Raw genomic sequence first — 8,478 nt, 5'->3', positions numbered from 1 at the left:
TAATTTAACCTCCTGTCCCGTAGCTTATTTGCAAAAAAATGTTTGGAACAACATAGTTGTTGCTCTGAAACAGGTTAGTGCTGGTCCTGGCAGAAATGCTTCTCAGAGCTATCTTCACATGTCAGCAAATGGCATGAACTCGAGGACAGCAGTAGATTTCCATTACCATTTTTAAAGTTTTAATATGAATTAAATTGCAGGTTTTGTTTGTTTGTTTGTTTTTTACTACTCTCACTTGTTTTGCACTACATGTGGGATAAAGTAGAGACACGGACATCCACTGAGATTGGAACACATGCATCAGATAGGCCCATGGACTACTCTCCAAAGGAGGTCTTGACAGTGTTTTTTTTTGTTTGTTTGTTTGTTTGTTTTGTTTCTTTAATGTATATGTATGTATTTTGTAAATGAGTGATAAACTGATATAGATCTAGGTACGTTGGCAGTGGGTTCTTCTAAATAACAGTAAGGATATGACCCAAGCCAACAGAAGACAAGTGGCTCCGCTAGAATGTCATTGAGTGTCTTTGCTCCAGATGGTGAGATTGTTCTTCGCTGGAGTGAATTGGGTGGACTCTGGTCCCTGGACTGCAGGTGGTTAATGCTATTGTTGGAATTGCAGCATGGAAAATATGGGATCCTCTGTGGTAGCATGAGCAACTTCCAGAGGGTTGCCAATGCCAAGGGGGCACACTGTCTTCTCTTGACTGGGGCGGAGAATAATTTGTTAGTCCTGACCACTTACTCTTTAACCTGGTATCACATGTTTATGCACTGAAGGTTAAATATGTATTTTGATACAAGTTTGTTTATTATGTATGTGCTGGTCTGTAAAATGAGATAAATTACTGTTTTGGTATGTATACTAGGTCCCTAAATGAACAGAAAGACTACTCAGCAGTGTGCAAGGGCTCTAGAGTAAAAACAGGTTTGATTAAATGAGCTGACCCAAATAGATCCTTCTGGATCCGGACTGTGATGATGATGAAGTAGCTACATTGCATGGCTCCCTTGGCAGATTTATTGTTAAAACCAGAGGGGGGAAGTCCTCAAATGTGTGTGGAGTGTTTGAATGTCTGTATCCAGATGTTCTCTCTAACATTGCCTTGACCCTTCACAAAATGATGCAAAACCAGCATAGTTCAGAAGATAGGCTGGTAGCCTACACTTTTTCTGTTGGAAGAAAAGGCTATTTTAACAACTACTAAATGCTCAGAGAGTACTCTCTGAGAGTACTCAGAGATTCCCTCTCCCTGCCTCCAGTTTTCAAATCAAAACCAAATTTAAGGAAGAATTAATTTCCACAGACTAGAGCTTTTACACCCACATTATTAAACCCTAATAAAAACAGGGCTACTGTGACAGTAACTCTGATATACTCTAAACATGGAAAGAAAAATCTGACAGATAGTATTAGTGCAGGCTCATGAAGATCATGGGCTGTGGGTGGTGATATGGTTGATGATGTTTGACCACATAGGCATGTTGTATGGTTGTTGATCTGGGTGTTTTACTTTTGTCAGCGTGCTAAAATCAAGGTTGTTATGCCTTGCAAAGTCTGTAACATAGAGTTTAGTTCAAATTTGCATTTTGCAAACTGATAACCACGGCTTTCTGACTTAATTCTTTGGTTGAGCTGTTCCAAATACACATTCTCACAAGTAAGAGGTGTGGAAGGGAAAAAAAAAAAAAAAACACAAAACAAAACACCTGCTGGTATTCCCTCTGGCAACTGGTGCTGTGGGCAACCGCTTTGTTCACTTGGGAGTGGTTTTTCTTTTCAAGGTTCTAATGCAAATACTTTGTTTTCCATGTAAAAATTTGTTGCGCAAAAATATACTCATGTACACTAACATCAGTAGACTGTAATCTCTGCAAGTACCTCACACATCTTCACCTGCCTTGTTCTTTGTAGGATATTTACTCATGTACTCTTAACATTCATATGTAGTGTGCAACTGTAATGTCACGCTTATGAGAGGAGTTGGCTGCCTCCAGCCTACAGTCATCAATTCAATAGCAAAACACTTTAGATAAGTTATTTTGCACTTTCTTATGTATAAAATTGGTAGATACTTATATTTGCTCTGTATCATTTAAAGACTTCTTTTGTTTCAGTAAATGAACTGTGTATAAAATATTTATGCAGTTACAACTGTTTTTAGAAAGTATTTTTAATTTCAGCAAGTTTGGTTACTTGTTGCATGACTATTAACAGAGCTGACTTTTTGTGTCAGTACAATGTATATTTTTTTTGTCCTGTTATTAACTTGTAAGCCCTAGTTAAATGACCATTTATTTGTACAGCATCAGGAGTAAATTGAAGATAACTGGCTAAGACTGGAGTGTGGAATTTTGTACTATATTGTAGAATCTAATATCTGTTTTTTGGTGGTTATGTAAAAGGCCTGACGATTTACTATCTAGTGTGCAATCTGTGATATCTGAATGTTCATTGTATATTTGTCTCCAATGCAAAAAGGTAGAGTAACACAATTACAATACATGATTAAATGCAATAGTTCAGGTACTTAAGTATTTTTTTTCATTTCAAATAAATAACTGCTATTTACCACCAAAAAGCTGTTTTGCATTTGTTGGAAAGAAGCAACATTTGCAGCTGAATAAACATTTTTAAAATGGGAGTGGTAATTGATGAGTACCATGTTTCTTTATCCTCAGAAAGAGTAAATTGCTACCATTTGATACAGTTTTGTTTTCTGAACACCAGTACATTCATCCACAGTGATGCAGTGTTGATATTGTGAATCTCTGTATAATTGGTTTTGGTTTATGAGTGTCATTTTAGTTTGTGAAGCCAGCAGAATTTGACAGTGTTTATAAGAGTAGGCCGTATAGATCCAGGGAAGGCAGACAGTAAAGAATGATTAAAGTCAAACTCCATGATGACGTGGCAAGAGGAGGAAGTATTAAAAACTTAAATCATCTTCCTCACGGAGAGGACAACTGCTAAAGCAGAACTTGACCTTATCTGGTGAGATACAGATTAAGATCCCCAAATATATATGTTTACTAATTCTTCAACCATTTTTAAACTATTTTCTGACTTGGTAATGCTAAAGAAGGTGGGTTTTCACTGTGGTAGTTACTTACATAGCAATGCTGGCTGCTAACATTTTTTCTCTACTTAAAAACCAGGCTTTGATGAAGTTGGATCTACCGTGTTCCTTGGCTGATTAACACTAGAACTCATGCTGCATTCTTGGTATTTATCAGTAAGTGTATTATTTGGCTGTAAAAGTCATTTCTACTGATGATTCTAACTGTCTGTGCTTACTGCATTAAATGTGAACTCATTTCATGAAGGCTTGGTGGTGTGTGTGTGTGGGGGCGGGGTGTTCAGAGTGTATTTAAGTGTGCTCTTGGGTACTGGTTCTTTTGGGGTCACTGCCCTCTCCGTGGAGGGTGAGATGCCCTCCTACCCTTAGTTCCAGGATGGTCTGTGTGGCAGAACCTCTCGCTGTATGATATTTAAACCTTTTTTTCTCACTGGCAAAAATGAGTTAGCTCTCTTCATAGATTGGTTAAAACTTGTGCTTAATTTCATTTTGACTGATGCAAAGAACTTGTGGTTAGTTGCGTAAAAAAATTTTAGAGCTTTTCTTCTGTCTTCAAGACGTATGTTCCTATGAACTCAGTCTAGTCTCTTATGGGTTCTTTTGGGGATAGTCTCTGTTTTGTTTGTTGCTGGTGGAGATGAATTCTTTTGAAAGCTTTTACTGATGGCTGTGTGATAACTTGGTGAAACCCTGCTCATAAGATGAGGCTTTGGGTGCTGAAAGTCTTCATCTTGAACCTGGCTGGCTTGAGTGTCTGGTGGAGTAAGCGGTGGTAGGAGTGAGAGATAATACTGGAGCACAGCCACACAGCTGTCTAATTTGTAGTCTTCTCTGTGTGAATATTGTTATTTGAACTGGCTACATAATCTGATTTCAAAGTAAATTAAATAAGAAGAAAGGCTTGAGAAAGGTTCAGTGCATTATAATAGATACTTTTTTCTAGCTGTGGGAAAGAAGTGTTGTGTGAAATCTGTTGTAAACTTCTTTTTTGACCTTAAATTGAAACTGATAAGATGCACCGGACTGAAAAGTTGGTGAAAAAATCAAGCTCCTCTGATCAAAATTCAGTAGATACTTCTGCAGTTTGCCTAAAAAAGGGCCCTCGTAACCGTAACTTCAGTGGTAGGGCTGAGCAACATGCAAGGATAAATGAAGGTGAGCTAACACCTGCTTTGGAAGGTCCTTATTAGTGTAAGGAAATGCAGCAGGCCTTCCTCTGTGACCAGGGGGATTAGCATTCCTTTGCACTTGCCTGCAGTCAGCTGGAAGGGGTTAGTCTGAGCCGTGCCCATTCGATTAATAACTGAATTTCTATTTCCCTTGGCACTTCAGCTCATTGTGGTGGACAGTCTGCTAGCGTATGCTGAACAGCCAGCTGGTAGGGGACTGAACCAGGCGGTGTCCTTCCATTGGGATGCGGATTTGCATTACTGCTGGGATTGAGGCATGATGAGTTGCAGTCCTGCTGATGCTGGGCAGCCCATAAAATCCTCATGAGGACAACCACTAGTCTGATCATCCATCAGCAGATGCCTTTAAGGCTACTTGCGTAGGACATAAACCCAAAGGGAGTTCAAATGCAGTCTCTTGGTCTTCCTAGAAGTTGTGTCAAGCCAGAAGTGGAGTTTGGCTGTTTATTTACAGTGAGCACTTTGTCTTTCACAGAACCTACAGAAAATACACATTACTATGTGCTTGTGGGATCTTTTTTTCCTTTTAGCCAAAAAATGACAGAGGCAATGCGGGTGGTCACTTGTGTTTGCCGGGGAGTGCACTGGGCATTATTTCTGGAGGGTTAGGGTCCCAGCCCTGTCTTTGCCTGTGCTGGGTGGCCTCAGGGTGTGTGGCTTGGGCAAGAGCAGCTCTGATGCTCACACCCACCAACCCACAGACCTTGGGAAGACTTCACCGTACGGCTTGCCACGCTCCCTAGCTTCTGGTGGGGACCTCCAGTGGCTTTCATGGAAAGCAAGCACGTAGCTATGTGTAACAGGCTTTTTTTTTTTTTTTTTTTCTTCAAGAAAAAAGAAAGTGAAAAACGTTTTTCAAAGGGAATCAAGATTTGCAATGGACAACATCCACTGTCCTAATAGTTGAAAACTTTGCATTTCTCTGATAAAGAGTCAAAGTCCTGTTGAGGCATAGTCTGAAGAGAGGGAAAGCATGTGCAGGTTGTGTTTAATTTCTTCCCTATCTCAGTTTAGACAGTGATGGTGCTCCCCACCTTGCTGAAGGGTCCCTCTTCTCAGTTTTCAGGTCAGCCTCCCGCTGCTAGGGCTGCACTATCTCCTGCTGGTCCCAGGCTGTGTGTAACGCCACCAAAGGTGGAGTGGGAAAGCAGGGCTTTGAACTACCGGGCTCCTGTTGCATGAAGCTCACAGGAAGTTCAGTCTGCAAATGCTGTGGGCTTTGAATGTATTGGTTTTTTTCTCCTGACTGCAGTGAAATTCATCTCAGGTTGCTCTGGTCAGCTTACGGTAAAGAGCAGAGAAAGGTCTGCAAGTGGTAAAAGCAAACTGAGTTTGAGCATGAGCCAGAACACTGGCCAGGTAGCTGTTAGTTCAGCCCGCTTTCTGTCTTCCAGGGCCACCCGGTCCTGTCAAAAAATGGCTGTAGTCATGTGTTGGTGACCAGGGAGAGGAAGTGAAGGATGCTGATATTGACTGCTACTGTGCACGGAGAAGGGTTTGGCAAAGCCAGCCCCCGTCTGGTTTCAAAGTGAGTGGGAATCATAGAATATCCCAAGTTGTGTTACATACGGAGTGGTAAGTCGTGTTGAGAAAATGGTTGATATTAATAAAAAAGGGGGAGATTTGGGAATGTGGCCATGGGGGTTGGAAAGCCCTGTGGTTAATGATAACATCAGACTCTTAACAATGAGGCCATCAGGAATGTGAAGAGTTTAGAGGGAACAAAGAAGGGTGATTCAGGAGACTCCATGCCGTCTGGGGTTGCTTGTTCTCCAGCCATTAAGGCATGGAAGTTTCTGGGTGTTTGCTGTTGCTGTTTTATGCAAAGTTGTTTGACCAATGAAAAGTTGTTTTGAAAAGAACTGCTGTGGAGAGAAGGGTATAAGAGAGGAGCCTGTCCTCAAGACAAAAAAAAAAAAAAAAAAAAGGCAACGCGATGTAATGAAGCTATGTCGTCAATGGGGAGGCAGAAAGAAGGAATGAAAAGGAACAGGCTAGCGGAACGGAGACCAGGATGGGAACAGGCACATTGATCACCTCATGAAGATCGGTTTGGCCAAACTCGGCAAACTGCTCAGAGAAGCTCGTACTGAAAGTTGCTGGAAATGGGCGCAGCGGAGCTGGGAAGAAGCTCACGCTGAGAGAAGTGGAGCCATGCACACAACTGCCCCTCGCTGGTAAGCAGCTGCGCATTATGGGGAATCATACGTCCTTAGAAACAAAGACTGTCCTGGTAACCTTACAGTTTATTCTCCTTATTAACAATCAGACAGCTTATGATCCTGAAATATGGGACCAAAATAATGTCAAGGTGTGGGACTCTGCAACTAAAACCGACAAGGTTGCAATGGAATTGCTCGGCACCTGGCGAGCAGTCTCTGAGGCCTTAAAGAGCCGTGTGAGGCCACAATCACAAACGTGTGGTTTGCCAGACAGTGAGGGAGCTGCGGGCTCCTTTACTGATCTGACTGCTACACCATCACCCCCCCCCCACCGCTACTGTCATCGCAGGCCTTTGCTGTTACACCCCCTGGTGACCTGGACGTGCCTTTTGACCCAGGCCTCGATGGCCTTGAAAAGGAGATGGATACGCTTTTCTTCGATCTGGGAAGAACGGGATACGTAAGGCCTGAAGGCTGAGTTGCTTGACAACTTAAAGCAAGACATACTGCTCAAAAGGAATGGAAAATGGAGACTGTTAAGTCATGGAACTTAAAGGATTGTTTGTTACCTTTCCTGGTTGTATGTATGTATAGGCATACTCAGGTTTAGTATGTAAAACAATGTTCTGTATATTTAGAATGTTTGATGTTTGTGTGTGCGTGTTGGTGGAGCGTAGACTCCCCGCACACTCCGCGCTGTTTACTTGCCTTCTATACCTTTTATAAGTATAAATATTACAAAATTCAGATTGAGTTGAGACTTCATTTATAACAGTTGGAAGGGACCCATAAGGATCATCAAGTCTAACTCCTGGCACCGCACAGGTCTATCCAAAAAGCTTTAGTCTGGGATTCAGCAATGTAAGTTCACGATGGGATGGAGGAGATGGCTTAAGTTGGATTTTTCATTGTATCAGGCAGGTTTCAGTATAACCAAATACCGCTCTTAGGCTGCAGAAAGAAATGGATGCTACTCTTTTCAGAAAATGTTGTGTTATTAATTATTGCCCTTACAGCTAGAGTAGTATTAAAAGTGATTGTGACTGTATAGTGCAGAGAGGTGACAAGTAGCTGTTTTGGCAAGAGGGGTACTGTCTGGGTGAGAAGGATAGCTGCTGGGACAGGAATAGATGTGGCAAGTTGTCTTGGAGCCGAGTGATTCTCTTAGAGCCTCATCTTTCATTCCTGGGGGGGTTTGGGGGAGAGAGGGAAGGCACTGAAACCTATTTTGCTTAAATCAGTTCTCTTCTGGGATGCAAGGGCAGAAGGGTGGAAGGAGCCTTATCCATCCAAGCAGCACATCCATGTGGGGAGCAGTGATGTGGTTCCTGCTGTGTTTGGGGGCTTGAGGGGTACTGGGAGTTGGGGGTAGGGGGGCGGGCTGAGAGAGACTGGCTTGTGGCATGGGTCGAGCAGACCTACAAGGCAACATCCTGTGTGGCACAGGGGGCAGCTCTGGGGCTGTGGTGTACAAAAGCCCTGCTAAGGATGCAATAGCAAAGCCACAGCCTTCTGTGAACTCTCCACTGTAAACCTGGGTCCGTGAGAATAGTGTCTTGCAAGATTGAGGGCAGCTCAAATGCTGGTGTTGGAGCCATAAAATCCTCAACAGGCATCCAGCATCCAGTTCTCCAGCACAAGATCACAGTTGGTGAGAGACATGACAGCTCGCTGCAATCATGCCTGCCTTGGGCTCCATTGCAGCTCTGTGGGGCAGAGGGACCTCCCAGGGGCAGGGATTCAGTTCAAGGGAGAGCTGCAGAGAGGTTAAAGTGCTGCATGACAGGTAACATCTTCTGGGGGAGCATAGGTTACGAATGCAAATATTGATGTATGTCTGTGCTTGCACACAGAGCAAGGCTCTTGCCCAACAGCAGTGAGGAAACCCATGTGTCATCAGCCACGACCCCTTGTGCAGGTGGGCTATGGAGAGTACGTTGATGCAGGCTGCCCTCTGCTCCTGTGAAAAGCTTCCAGCCCTTCCCAGCGGCCCAGCTTCTCTGAATGTGCCATGCCAGAGCAAGCACTGCTTTTTTGCTCTCCCAC

The sequence above is a fragment of the Aythya fuligula genome, chromosome 4 (assembly GCF_009819795.1).
Source record: "Aythya fuligula isolate bAytFul2 chromosome 4, bAytFul2.pri, whole genome shotgun sequence".
Taxonomy (NCBI): Eukaryota; Metazoa; Chordata; class Aves; order Anseriformes; family Anatidae; genus Aythya; species Aythya fuligula.
Note: the sequence above shows the minus strand (reverse complement) of the source record.